The sequence below is a fragment of the Hyla sarda genome, chromosome 3 (genome assembly GCF_029499605.1).
Source record: "Hyla sarda isolate aHylSar1 chromosome 3, aHylSar1.hap1, whole genome shotgun sequence".
NCBI lineage: Eukaryota > Metazoa > Chordata > Amphibia > Anura > Hylidae > Hyla > Hyla sarda.
Window position 1 is genome coordinate 281,295,687 of NC_079191.1, and position 14,735 is coordinate 281,310,421.

Consider the following 14,735-nt stretch of genomic DNA (forward strand, 5'->3'; position numbering starts at 1 on the left):
AGAAAGATTTCAGGGGTGCAAACAATTATGGCCATGACTGTATGTTGTTGCACTTGAGGTTGTAGATATTAGGGGTGTGAATCGCCAAGAATTTGGCGATACGATTCGAATCGCGATACCAGTGTGGCGATTCGATATATCCCGATATATCGCAATACCGTCTAGGTGACGATACATCACGATATATCCCGATACATCCCCCACCTGGGAGCATACATAGATCCCAATAGACGCCGCTGTCAGCTTTGACAGCGGCGATCTTAGTAGTCCAACACGCACTTTTCTCATTTTATCCCGTCCGGGCTGCAAAATAAAAGAAAACGCACTTTCTCTTACCTGCCCCCGGAGCTCCAGTACACTCCGGTACAGGTATTCGGTCCCCGGGCTGTATTCTTCTTACTTCCTGTTAGCCCAGCACGTCACACGGGGCTTCAGCCTATCACTGGCTGAGGCGGGACATCGCTGCGGCCGGTGATAGGCTGAAGCTCCGTGTGACGTGCCGGGCTAACAGGAAGTAAGAAGAATACAGCCCGGGGTCCGAACACCTGTACCGGAGCTCCGGGGGCTCGTTGGCAGGTAAGAGAGAGTGCGTTTTCTTTTATTTTGCAGCCCGGACAGGATAAAACGAGAAAAGTGTGCACCGGAGTACTCCTTCAATAGCCAGCCACGGCGATCGCCGCATGCTGGCTATTAGCGGCGGCCCCCGGCTACTGAGAACAGCCGGGGGCTGCAGAGTATGGGACGGGCACGAGTTCGGAGCCCGCTCCATACACAATGCAGAGCACCGCATGCTGGATACTAGCGGCGGTGATGCATCAGCGGCCCCCGGCTACTGAAATCAGCCGGGGGTCGCAGAGTACGGAGCGGGCAGGAGTCGGAGCCCGCTCCATACACCCAGAGCGCCGCCGCGTCAGATCCGGCCTGCCCGGCTCCACAAATGTGGAACTTGTATCTCCTGATGCCCGGGACATGCTGTTCCGGGCGTCAGGAGATAAAAATTCCACATCCCTAAAAGAATCGATTCAAAAATATTTTGAATCTATTCAGTATCGGCAAATGAAAAAATCGCGATAATCGCGTGAATCGATTTTTTCTTACATCCCTAGTGGATATATGTATTCATCTCTATTCTGTACGTGTGAAGCAACTATGTAACTGTACAGGATAACGGATTGACTGCAAGAAAAAAAAAGTTGAACTTGATGGGCGTATGTGTTGTTTCAGCCCCCTGTGTAACTGTGATATAACTAATAAGGAGGATAGAAATAAATGTTAATAATTTATACCAATAGAAGGCAGTGAAGCACTTAAGTTGATGTCGGACATGTGGCAGTGAGTAAAGTATTTGTTTAGTTCAGGGATAAATAAACATTGGCGCGCCCGTCCTAGTAATGGCTGGGGTTTATGCGGCTCCTGTAACATTGGAATAATTAGTGTCTTCCATCAGCCGGAGTATTTACTCCTGCCAGTTCATTGCTAATATGCACAGTGCCAAATGCCGCTTCTTATCCTCTAATGTAATTTGCTCAGCGTGAGTTACATTTTTATTTACACTTACATATTTATTGGAAGCTATTACTGTACACTTTAGTACATCAGTTCCGACTATAATATTAAGCAGAATGGCTCTGCTGGTTCTTGCATACCGATGTTTTGTTCAGCTTTGTAAAGCATGAATTTCATTAATGTGATTGTGCTGGATTTGCTTCTTTAGGGTTCATAAAGTTATTTACTAGTTATGGTTTTCAGGCTGTGTGTGTAAAAACACAGCACTGCATGGGTGTAAATGGCTAAATTGCTGTTTTAGTAGTAAAATAGATCAAAGGTTGTTGATTCCTGTTCAAGCTCCTAAACCATTAGATATTTTGTAAATTATTTTTTCAGCTGACCCCTATAAACCCTCATAAGGGCCCAAGCACACTACCTACATTTGGCTTGTATTGATTCCGCTTGCCGCTGCCTCACGTTGATCTCATTTGGAGGCTGCTACTCGTTTACTCGTCCAAAGTTCCATCACAAAATTTCCTTCCGCCATTAACACGTTCATTCTTTTGGCACAATCCTCCTAATTAATCAATGGAACCTTAATTTCTGACTATCATTTCCACGGTAATATTCTGCGTGAGATGAGCTCTGATCCCATACGGAAATTCATTGTGGAATGTCCTAAGTGTCCATTGGCCCTATAAAGGTTCTTGTTCAGCACAGTAAAGGTGTGTAAAGGTGTTCTAATGTTATTTTATGACAGGCTTCTTTTTTAAATTCTATGAAAGGGTGGTTAAACCACTACATTCATTGCGCAGAAATCCTATTCAATGCAAACTTCCTGCTTCCTACAGAAATTGGATGACAACCAATATAGCGTATGGTTCTCACAAGAGCCGGCTTTATCTTCCCATCTTTAAAAGGGGTTATTCAACCCCATACAACTTTTATTAAAAAACAGTTTACAGTGGTTTAAAATAACAAAGGGAGACAATCACAATGTATTGACTGTTTATTGAAAGGTATTTGGATGTCTCCTATTTTTGCTACTCTATACTCTGCCTCTTATAAGGCTTTGGATTCAGATATCGGCCAGGATTGGGCTCTTCAAGCCATAGCTGATCTCACCAATGGGAAGTCACCAGGCCACTATGGTGGTTTTTAAGAGGTATCTGGATCAGATAGGCCTATTATTACTTAATACTTATACTGAGGCCTTATGGACAGGACGATCTGTGCCGCGCGCTATTAACCCAGGGTCCCGGCTATCATAAGCTGCCGGGACCGACCTGGTATGACGCGGGGTCACGGCGTGACCCCGTTTTAAATGCCAGGACCGCCCTGCGTCCTTAAGAGGTTAGAGAGTGGGAGAGTGATAACACCAAATTTAAGACACCTGCTCCCCCATTCACATTTAAGACCTTGTAACACTAACAATGGCTAATTGTGCCCAATTTGGACGTTTTTACAAAAGTGATGTACTCACTTTTGTTGCCAAGGTTTAGACATTAATGGCTGTATGTTGTGGTGTTTTGAGGGGGCACAACATTAAACACTTATACAGGCTATGCACATACTACTTTACATTGTAGCAGAGTGTATTTCTTTTGTTGTCACATTAAAAGATATAATAAAATATTTACAAAATGTGAGGGGTGAACTCACTTATGTTAGATTCTGTATCTGTGTTTTATTAGAATAGGGGTTAATTTATAGGGTATGGTCATGTGGTGTCACTTCTCACTGACTCATTATACATCACCTTCACTTCTTACCTCCTTAAATATGTTTAGTGCTCTTACCTGAGAAATGAATTTGTGTATCCCTGGATGTCCTTGAGTAGCTTTTCCTGAGCTGAACCTATTTTTCTTCCTATGCTCTTCGGCCCTCCTCCTCTCCACTCCCCGTTCTTTGTCATTCATCCTTTGCCGTTTAATATTGTCCGTATTAATAGCACAGGATAGCATTTAGTTTTTTTGTCACTTTTTTATTTATTTATTTTTTTGTAGAAATTTTCTTTGTACTGTTTACAAGTGTTTCTAAATACTATTGATACATATTATAGTCCATAATATGGCAGGGTTGGTGCAGCGATGTTTTTGGCTGTGTATACACTTCAACCATTGACTGCTGGAGAACATAGCATGTCATGATATCATTGGAGCAGGTAGGACAGAGATCAATTTTATACCATCAATAGATGGAGTTGGACAACCCTTGAGTGAAGCATCTCTCTTTAGGAGTGTATAGGGAGAGATCTGTCACTCAAGGTTGGTGGAGAAGTACATTAGCCATGGGGACATAAGATGGCAGTGAACAAAAAATTAGTGCACATGTCTTTTTTCTTCTTCTTGTTACAATGTATCCATGCAGATAAGTTGCCAAATGACAATATTCTATGATGACAGTGTAGGTAAAGAAATGACTGTAATAAAGTTGATGTGTGCAGGAACACAGCGGTCTGCTCCCTCGATCATGAGCAGATAGGGGGTTGTCTCTGTGTATTTGTGGGCATTGTGACAAGCTCTCTGCCGTGTATAGATGATGGCATTATGTAACTATTAGATGGTGATGATTTAGTCTGAATGTGTCTCTTTCCTCCTCTGTGCACTTACACAGCATGGGATGCCTTCAGCAAGACATTCAGTGGGTTCTTACACTGCGTGAGCTCCTCCAATTTACGGCAATCAGCTCTCGCCCTTCATTTCTGTCAGCTCTTCAGCAGACGCGTGTTTAACATGAATTTTTATAGGATATCTGTTTGATGCATAGATAACATTGTAGTGGACACATCAAAGCTGTAAGAAGCAATGTAACCTTTGGTAAATCTTCTTTTCTTTGCTGTACAGTGTACCTAGAACTTAGGAATGGTTCCATACGGCCTCTTGTAGTATTTTTTGGCTGCAGCTCCAATAAAAACGAATAATATTTACATCGTGTCCATCACAGTCCTGTTATAAATGTTTCCTATTAGTGAATGGAAACTTTTTACTTATTTATTTATTTTGTGAGACCACTTTAATGCTGCCCAAATTTCGGGTAGCATAAAACATGTGCAGGCAGCTCCATCCAGGCACACTGAGAAATCATAGTTTAAAAATGCTGTCTGGACCCGGGTAACTATTCACAGGTTGAGTGTCTCCAACATCTATTTCTAACTCCCCGTGTCTCCCACCCATTTAGTCATAGAGTCTGGGACTCTGTCCTGATCCCACTGGGGATTCTGCTGTACCAATTATTTTTACAGATATTGATCAGAGGGAGTTTGCAGCCCTGTTACAGGGACCCTGTAAGTCACCTACAGTAAGTGTAGATCACGTCCTGCAATAACTGGTGTCTTGTCTCTACTGCCCAGCCTGACACTTGGCCATGCAGCGCTGCTGCTGACTCCTCCTACTGCTGTAAATGTACATTGTCGGTGTGGTGCTGCGTCAATATGGCTGAGAACTGGAGCGGTGATTCTTGTGAGGCTGCTCAGTCTGGTCCAAAACCAGTATATTATTGCTGCTCAATCTGGATCAGAGGGCTATTGCTGTCCTCAAGGACTTCTTATGGAAAAACTTTAGGTGTAGAATGAAGCCTTATTGATATTAGTTCTCAGTTGCATGCGTTAAAGGGGTTAGTAAATGAAAAAAGAGAGCGCTGACTGTTCCTAAAAGGTGCCGACAGCTTTTCATGGTTCCCAATTGCACATCTGCTTAGTACTGCAATTAGCTTGACCACTAGTCCTAGTGCCCTTACAGGGACTTCTATATGAGAGCCTTAGTGTGCGTATGCTGAAAGTGAAACAGCTTTAAGCAGATATGCCATTCAGGAGCATGGAAAAGTTAGTTCAATGCTTCTTAATAGCCTATATGCTGATAACCATATCCTTTGATGTCCAGGCATATTCCCTTTCATGGCCCCAGAGATAGGTATGGTGGCCATGTTGGTTGCAGTACTTAACCCCATAAGGACTCAGCGTTTTTAAGTTTTTGCATTTTTGTTTTTTCCTCCTTATCTTTAAAAATCATAAGCCTTTCAATTTTCCACCTAAAAATCCATATTCTGGCTCATCTTTTGTGCCACCAATTCTACTTTAGTCATTTTACCCAAAAATTAAAGGCGAAACGAAAAAAAAAAATCATTGTGTGACAAAATTGAAGAAAAAATGCCATTTTGTAACTCTTGGGGGCTTCCGTTTCTGCAAAGTGCATTTTTTTTGATAAAAATGACACCTTATCTTTATTCTGTAGGTCCATACGATTAAAATGATACCCTACTTATATAGGTTTGATTTTGTCATACTTCTGGAAAAAATAACTTTTTTATTTTTCCGCATATGGGGATTTATGATGGCTCATTTTTGCACCGTGATCTGAAGTTTGTATCGGTACCATTTTTGTTTCGATTGGACTTTTTGATCGCTTTTTATTCATTTTTTAATGATCTAAAAAGTCACCAAAAATACGCTAATTTGGACTTTGGAATTTTTTTTTTACGTGTTAGCCATTGACCGTGCGGTTTAGCAATATATTTTTATAGTTTGGACCATTTATGCGCACAGCAATACTACATATGTTTATATTTATTTTTAGTTACATAGTTTTTTTTCATGGGAAAAGGGGGGTGATTCTGACTTTTATTAGGTAAGGGGTTAAAGCACATTTATTAATACTTTTTTTTTTTTTTCACATTTTTTTCCCTGCAATGTTATAGCCCCCCCCATGGGGGGAGGGGGGGGGGGCTATAACATTGCACACACTGATTTCCTACACTGATCACTGCCATGCATTAACATGGCATTGATCAGTGTTATCTCTGCTCGACTGCTCTGGCCTGAATCTCAGGTACGGATCAGTCATTCGGCGATCGGACACGCAGGAAGCAGCTAGGGAGCCTCCTGGTATCCTGCAAGCTGTTCGGGACACCGCGATTTCACCACGGTGGTGCCGAACATCCCGACTGAGCTGCCGGGATGCTTTTGGTTTCTCTTCAGATGTGGCGGTCAACTTTGATCGACGCGTCTGAAGCATTAATACTGGACATCACCGCGATCGGGGAGATAGAGTGCGCGTGTCATGTGACCACCTATACTGTGTATGTCCCCACATCGGGAAAATTGATATGTGACCCGCGGGTGCAACTCTGCTTCTCCCTCCGCAAGCGTGATCTCCATAGCAAGGAATGAATGCTGTGGGAGCCAAACAAATGCTGAAGAGAACGGTGTTACACACACAGTATAGGTGGTCACGTGAAAGCAGCCTTAGTCAGGCACTGGAAAGTGCTGAGTCATGTAACACATTCCATGGCAAAACACAAAATATGGCACTACACTGGACCCGCAAGTGCCAGGGAGTTCCTCTTACCTAGTCTGTTACTTCGGCCGGCAGGAACGCCCCTTCAGCTTGATTTATGGGCTGCGTCATCGGAGCAGAGCGATGATGCGACCTGTCAATCAACCGGAGGGGGCGTCTCTGCCGGACGAAGAAGGGGACTAGATGAGAGGAGCTCCCCACCCAGGGGACTACTTACGGCCGAAGCGGGGACCTGTTTATAACTTCATATCTTCACCATCCCCACAGGCAGGAACATCCCCCGGGTATGGTGAGGATAAAGATTTTACCTTTTATATAGGGTAAAATCTGAGGATTGATTCCCTTTAAACTTTACTTACACCATATTATTTATTTTTGTTTGTCATTAGTAAAAAGAAAACAATAAAAACTGTTTTTATGCCTACAGGCACCTAAGATGTAATTCTGGCCCTGAAGACGTCAGTTCTTTATTCTGGTTTTGTTAGGCCTTTAGTATACATGAGTTCATATTTGGTAATGTGGAACCAAGGTGGAGTTCACACTGCATTATTGTATACGTTTAACATATGCTTGAAAAGGATAAATATGTATGTAAAATGGATGTTAAAAACTGATTCTTCTGTATGCCATACAGCAAACTCTGTTTTCCATTAGTTTGCATTAAAAAAAGAAAAAAGTAATGCAATGTATACTATAAATTAAACTTAATTAAATGGCAACTATGTAGCAGTTAGAACCCACCCTAAGGTGCCTTTCATGGATTTCTTGTTGTGAATAGAAAATTACGCACATAATTGGTGACTTTGTTGTGAGACAGAAGTTTGTCTTCTTCCAAGAACTTTCTTCACATAAAATATTTTCAAGAAGTTGATAAAACCAAAACGCCATGTTTTAGACTTGAGTAAAAATATCTGTTCTCTTTTCCGTGTGTGTAGAGTCTGAGCTGACTGTTGCTTCTCTATTCTCACTTCTTCATACGGATCATATAACAGTGAGACACAGGAGCTGGGCTGGAGAAACTAGATTATGGATATTCATTCATGGGAACTCATTCTCTTCTTGCAGTAATATCTGACTCATGCACAATGGGGGAAATAGCAGCATTTTCATATGCCAGCCTTATGCAAATCCTTACCCATGTTGACTGCAGTAGATCCAGTTAATCTGAGGCCGAAGCAGAAAACTAAGCCAGCTCAGAGCCCGATAAAGGGGCCTAAGAGGTCTTCAAAACTTGCAATGTATATCTTCTTCCATAAGAAGAGGGGTAAAAAAAGCAGACAAAAGCGCAACTATGTGCCGTTACAACGTCTAGGGAAAAATATAATGGTGTGCTAACCTTTTTGTGTTATGCTAAGAGCACAACACCTTGTAGAACTTAGTATACAAAAATGATAATAATTATATAATAATAATATACAGACATTAGGTTGTCAGCATAGCTCCCCCACATTAGGCTGGCAGTATTGTTCCCCCCACATTAGGTTGGCAGTATAGTTCCCCCAAATTAGATTGTAGTTCCCCCACATTAGGTTGTAGTTCAACCACATTAGGCTGGTAGTATAGTTCCCCCCCACATTAGGCTGGCAGTATAGTTCCCCCCCACATTATGTTGTAGTTCCCCCACATTAGGTTGGCAGTATAGTTCCCCACATTAGGTTGGGTTGTAGTTCCCCCACATTAAGTTGGCAGTATAGTCCCCCCCCCCCCCCCCCACATTAGGTTGTAGTTCCCCCATATTAGGTTGGCAGTGGACCCCACAGACATACAGCCTTCAACCATATACAGTGTATGGCTGGAGGCTGTATGTTTGTGTACTGCCCCACTTCAGTGCTCCGACCACTGCTCCTCCGGTCCGGGGTCACAATCTATAGGCCATAGCAGTAGGTTTCGGAACCGGGGGAGTGGTGGTCGTTGCACCGAAGATGACGTGCTGGTGACTTACCATGCCCGCGCGTCCTCTACTCTGCTGTTGCTATGGGTGCATGCACGGGACGTCAGTGACGTCCCTGCGTGCGCTACCTCCAGGCGGCCCCTGCGTTTTTAAAGTTAACTGGGACATCCATGTCCCCCGAAAAGCTCTTTCGGGACACAGGGATGTCCCGAATGTGACGGGGGAAATTAATCTTGGTCGGGATGCCCGGGGTATAGATAATCCATACCCCAGGCCTCCCGGCCGACTGCAGCACCTGGAGTATAAGATGAGCCCCGACTTTTGAGAATATTTTACGGGGTTAAAAAGTCATCTTATATGCCGCAAAATACGGTATATCTTCTGTTAGGCAATAAAGGTAACTCCACTTATCTCTTATATTTGTACTGCTGGTCACATATGGCCACTGCAGACAGGCATTACATTTCTATGATAGGAGTACTCCTTTTGAGCTCTTCCTAAAAGAGTAACAATGGGCTGAATCCCACAGAACTGATCTGAATATAGAGACTTCAGCACGATAAACCTTGCCAACTAAACTTATCTCCTGTACATTTCATTACTATGAAGAATGCGGGAAATGCTAATGCAACCTTATTGTGTCTCAGTGGAAGTCATATCAGTGTGGATGAAGTCTCGCAACCATATCTGTAACTTGTTTCTACATGAACTGAATTAGCCTCCGCAAGCTTCATAATAATAGTTCTTCTCTTTCGTGTTGTGTTTTTACCATCGGCGGGTAGAATCTGAAAGAGTGCTTGCCAGGCACTTTGTAAATAGAAAAGTCTCTTTAGCTGTTATACACATAGAACATACTGTATGTCCGATAGATGTATGTAATGTAGTATATTGTTATCATTTGCATTTTATATTGACTAAAAGTAAAGATTTGATCTGAATATAAGAGGCCTATTTATGTTCTTCCTCTTGTGTTGGACTATACAGGGAGGAAATAGCTGAGGTGCTGTAAACTATAATTTAGAGGAGTCACGCTGCCTCTTGCTAGGACTCACCAGATCATTTTTCTCAACAAGCTTGTAGAGATATTCCAGCCAAGCTTATATAACATATTCTAGTTTATTAAAATTATATTACCCTACACAAGATATATCCATACAGCCTGTCAATGCTTGAGGGGGTATTCAAGTATTTCCACCATATGAGAGGAATCAGACTTGGCATTTAGCAAGGCTCTACACTAAAAAAGTGAACCTAGGGCGCCTTTCGCTTCTCAATCAAGAAATGTAGAAGTGAAAGAATATTAAGTAAAATAAGATAATTTGGACAGTTATAAGCCTAGTCCCAAAAAATCCATAAAAAAACATTTATGTGACTCGTGATCACTTTTGCCTTCAGGAGCCTTGTTGCACCTTGTATGGATGAAACCCACTAATATATGAATATTGCAGGACTGGGGGCAGGCATGCGGGAGAGCACAGATGTAGCCATGGTTGTCATGAATGCAGGTAATTCAGTGTTTCCTAACCAGTGTGTCTACGGTTGTTGCAATACTACAATTCCCAGCATGGCCGGACAGCCTCTGGCTGTCCGGCCATGCTGGGAGTTGTAGTTTTGCAACAGAAAGGAGGCATGCTAATTGGGAAACATAACGTTAACCCGACACAGCACTGTGTTTTGTTGGAACATCCTAATGCCCCAGAGATTATTATTTTATTATTATTTATTTTTATCGCCCCCTTGGTTCAGTTAATTGAGGACGCATTAGGGTCACCTATCTCAGTACAATATCTTAATGCACGAGGGATCTAGATGATGCTGGCTACATCTGTAGGTGTAAAAGCACACCCACCCACTATTACCACCAGTACCACTCCTAAGCGAAGGGCATCCAGCTATGTTGATGGGTGAAGAAGTAGGTTTTCTCTTTTTGGTTGCAGTAGCTCGCTCGTAGGATAGCGTTACTGTCTTTTTGAGGCTTTCTTCATAAAATTGCCTAGCTGTCTAGACTGTGTCAGTTGACCATTGGGCACCTTTGGCTCATAAGCCTAAAAAATAAGAAATCTGAGCAAAATAACATTTTTGGCCACAATTTTTGTAGCCACGTGGAGCCCTGATATTGATAACCTATGTCATAACATATTCTATTGGCTGCATGCTCTTTAAAACAAACCATCATCAATAATGGCCTACAGCTAGACTAGCGTAAATGTCCCATCACACCGCCCGTAGGGGTTCAGGGTGGGCCCTGGGTGCAGGTTGCTCCATTGCTGTCAGCTGGGTGATAAATGAGCCCAGTCTCCATAGGAATGAATGTGGGCGCATGAGACATTATTGATGTGTCAGGCTAGTATTGTATTCATTATTAGACCTCCCGTGCTCTCAGGAGAACTGCAGTTCATGACTTCAGACAGACCGTGAGGAGAAGTTGGCCATAACACAATAGGAAACTGGATTAAGAGCTGCTGTCCCAGATTTAGTCTTGTCACCATTGTGGGGTATATAGTTATGGATTTATTGAGGTGAAATTCTTGGTTGCAGTTGTATATGTGTGTGGGATGAATGCATGTCCTTATTTTAGCTAATTCTCTGGAATGCTGAACAGCAGTTTTACTAGTTTGTGTCCTTTCCTTCCTTTTGCATGTTTTTTCTCCCACTTCACTTCACATAGCCACACCTTATTGTTGTCATACTATTTTACCAGTGATTTCAGAGCCGTGCCCCTGCTATTAGGCTGTACCTTCATCCTTTGCACTGTAAGTGATTAGTCAGCGGGGCGTATGATTGACATCAGGGCTTCAGGAGTAGGAGGGAGTGATAACACAGTGTGCTACGTGACAAACTCAGTACTACTGCATCTGACAAATTCTACTCTGCCACAACTGCTTCAAGTTTGGTCTCAGGAGCAGAATAAAAGATTTAAAAAAAGTGCCTTTCATATGTTCAATTTTTATTCTATGCTAATTTTCGTGGTTGCATGTTATTATTGTAACCTTATTTTTCCATTAAACATACTTAAAGGGGTACTTTGTTTTTAATCAACTGGTTACAGAAAGTTAAACAGGTGTGTAAATTACTTCTATTTAAAAACCGTAACCCTTCCAGTACTTATCAGCTGCTGTATACTACAAAGGAAGTTGTATAGTTCCTTTCTGTCTGACCACAGTGTTCTCTGCTGACACCTCTGTCTATGTCAGTACCTCTCCAGAGTAGGAGCAAATCCCCATAAGGGTGCATGCACACCACGTGTTTGCAATACAGTTCCCATTTCAGGTTTTTGATGAAAAATGAATTCTTCAAAACCTGACTAAACTGTGAAACCTGATCAAAACGTGTATACAAATCTCAACCTGTATACAGTTAAAAACCGTATACGGTTTGAAAAAGGATGTCCGGTTGCATCCGTTTTTTAAGAAAAAACTGTATACGTTTTTAACTTTTCACTCCATTTTGAATAAAGTTTCACTTGTTTTAGTGAAATTCCAAGAAAAAAAACTGTGCAAAGTCAATAACCGTATGGTGAAAACCGTATGGAACCGTACGCACATACGGTTCTGTGCGGTTCCCATTGACTCCCATGTTAAAAATAAATGTATACGGTTTAATACGTTTATTTACCCGGACAAATAAATGTGGCAGACTACGGTTTTTGGGCACGGGTAGAAAAACTGACAAAACTGTATAAGATGCAAAAAGGACTAAACCGGATGATGCGTTTGACATACGGTTTACAATGTTAAGTCAATGCATACGGTTTTCTATACGGTTCCGTACGCTTTTTAACTTGAAACTGTATATGGGAACTGGATAGCAAAAACGTGGTGTGCATGCACCCTAACAAGCCTATCCTACTCTGGACAGTTCCTAGCATATATGGAAGTGTTGGTAAGGGATCCTGGCTATACCTTGATGCTTTGTTACAGATGATAAGGATGGATTCTTTGCTTTATGACTAGTCAGGATTAAACATTGTAATAAGTGAGGTCATAGTGATGAAATATCTGCCCTATGAAGAAAAATACGCATTTCTGCAAAACTGTCATTTCAGCTGAGAACTAAGAAATGTAATGAATCTTCTGAAAATGGAGATAGTATTCCCTTCATTTCTTAAAATTCATGACTTAGGCTTGTCTCTTCTGCTACTCCTTAAAACGTTTATCAGTTCTACCCTTTGTTTCCTGAATATCTTATTGTTAGTAGATGAAATATGGATAAAAAAAATCCTGTCCTGATATACAATGATCTTATTGCGACAAGCTAGCCTAGTAGGATGTTGTTGATACAGTGACCTGAAGGTGGCCGGGCACATTAGACAAATGTTGGCCAAACCCACAGAGTGGCTGCTTGTGCATACAAGATTCTTTCTTTATTCAGTCAACAGGACAACAGGACAGGTGACAGGTAGTGATGCATTTTAAAGGCCACATGTGGCTGAAAACAACTTATCCCCTATCCACAGGGGGAGTCCAACCGCTGGGACCCCCGCAATCTCCTGCACATGGCCACGGCTCTGCCATGGCTCTCCCATACAGAAGGCGTGCCGGCTGCAGCATGACGTTGCGACCGACACTCCTCCTCCGTGCAGTTCTATGTTCATGCCTCGGGTGCCTCGGGTGTAACCATCGACCGCACTAGGTGGATGCTACGCGCTTTAGCACACTCACTGAGCGCTAATGCAGGGGCCCCGTTCAGGAGATCATGGGGGTCCCATCGGTTGGACCCCCGGAGATCAAACACTTATCCCCTATCCTGTGGGTAGGGGATAAGTGTTATAATGCTGCAAATGCCCTATAAGTTGGTCAGACCAACCTTAGTCATAATGACATCTGAAAACATCCCATTCATGCAGGCGGTCACATGATCTGCTCAGAGCATCTGAGCTGGAGATCACATGATCCTAGGAGGTCACATAATCCACTCAGAGCACCTGATTTAGAACAAAGTTAACCCCTTCACATGTGATGGAGTTACTGTAAGATAGTTGAATGCTGTGGCTCAGTTGTTGACTCTGTTGCCTTGCAGTGCTTTGGTCCTAGGTTTAAATCACACTAAGGTCAACATTTAGCATATGATGTAATAAAAAAAAATGCAATTCTGGGGTTTGCTATTATATATGTTGATGACATTCATCATATGGGATAAATAATGTTATGTTTTAATATTTTGGACAATAATGCACACAGTGATTCCAAATATGTTTATTTTTACATATTATTTTTATATGGAAAATAGGAAAAGGGGGGTGACTAAAACTTTAATCAAGGAAGGGGCTGATGTATGTGGGTTAAATCTTTTATTAAAACTTTCTTTTACACTTTATTGGTCCCCTCATACAGGTCAATGCAGTTCAATAGAACTGCATTGATCTGTGTTCTCTGTGCTCGATTGATAAAGCCTGCTCCAGGCAGGTTGTATCACTAGCAGAGCTACAGACTGGCAGGAAGGAGAGGTAAACCTTCCAGCTACCTGAAGAGGATTTTTTTTTTACAGTGTAGTAAAGTTGTTAATATTTCCATCGTATGCATCACTTTGTCCTGTGAATCATGCTCTGCATACAGTTTAGTTGATAGGAATAAAATGTGGTGGAGAAAATAAATTGACAAACGCTTTTTGCATAAATAACATGTTTTCATTTATTTGCCCGGAACCCTGCAGTTATTTTATTGAACTGTGAATGGATGGATAAGTTTTCTATATTAAAAGAAAGCGAGCTGACACAGAATTGATCTGTCTGCTTATCATCCTCATTTCATTTCCAATTTATGAGTTAGGATTAGGAGATGTACTTTCTGCCCCTGCTATAAAATATTGCAGTTTTCAGTTTCCTTAGGAAAAAAACACCATTTTCCATCCTATCTGTACAATATTCAAATAAACCTAGCCGCACATGAAAATATCTTTCTATGCATTTATAATAGCCACCTCTTTCCCAGTGTGTTCCTTTCCTTCTCTTAAGGAAAATACAGAAAAGATAAACCTTAATTCCCTTCTATTATTTCCATTTTGCTTCCCCATGTCTTCTACAAATTTACATTAAAATAAGAAAAAAACAAATTAGAACTCAA

General features: G+C 41.8%; 1 protein-coding gene across 4 annotated transcripts in view; it reads left to right on the top strand.

Annotated features, from left to right (window-relative positions):
* The window catches only part of SASH1 (SAM and SH3 domain containing 1), a 200,434-nt gene that overhangs the window by 28,862 nt on the left and 156,837 nt on the right, over positions 1-14,735 (top strand). The window lies entirely within an intron of this gene.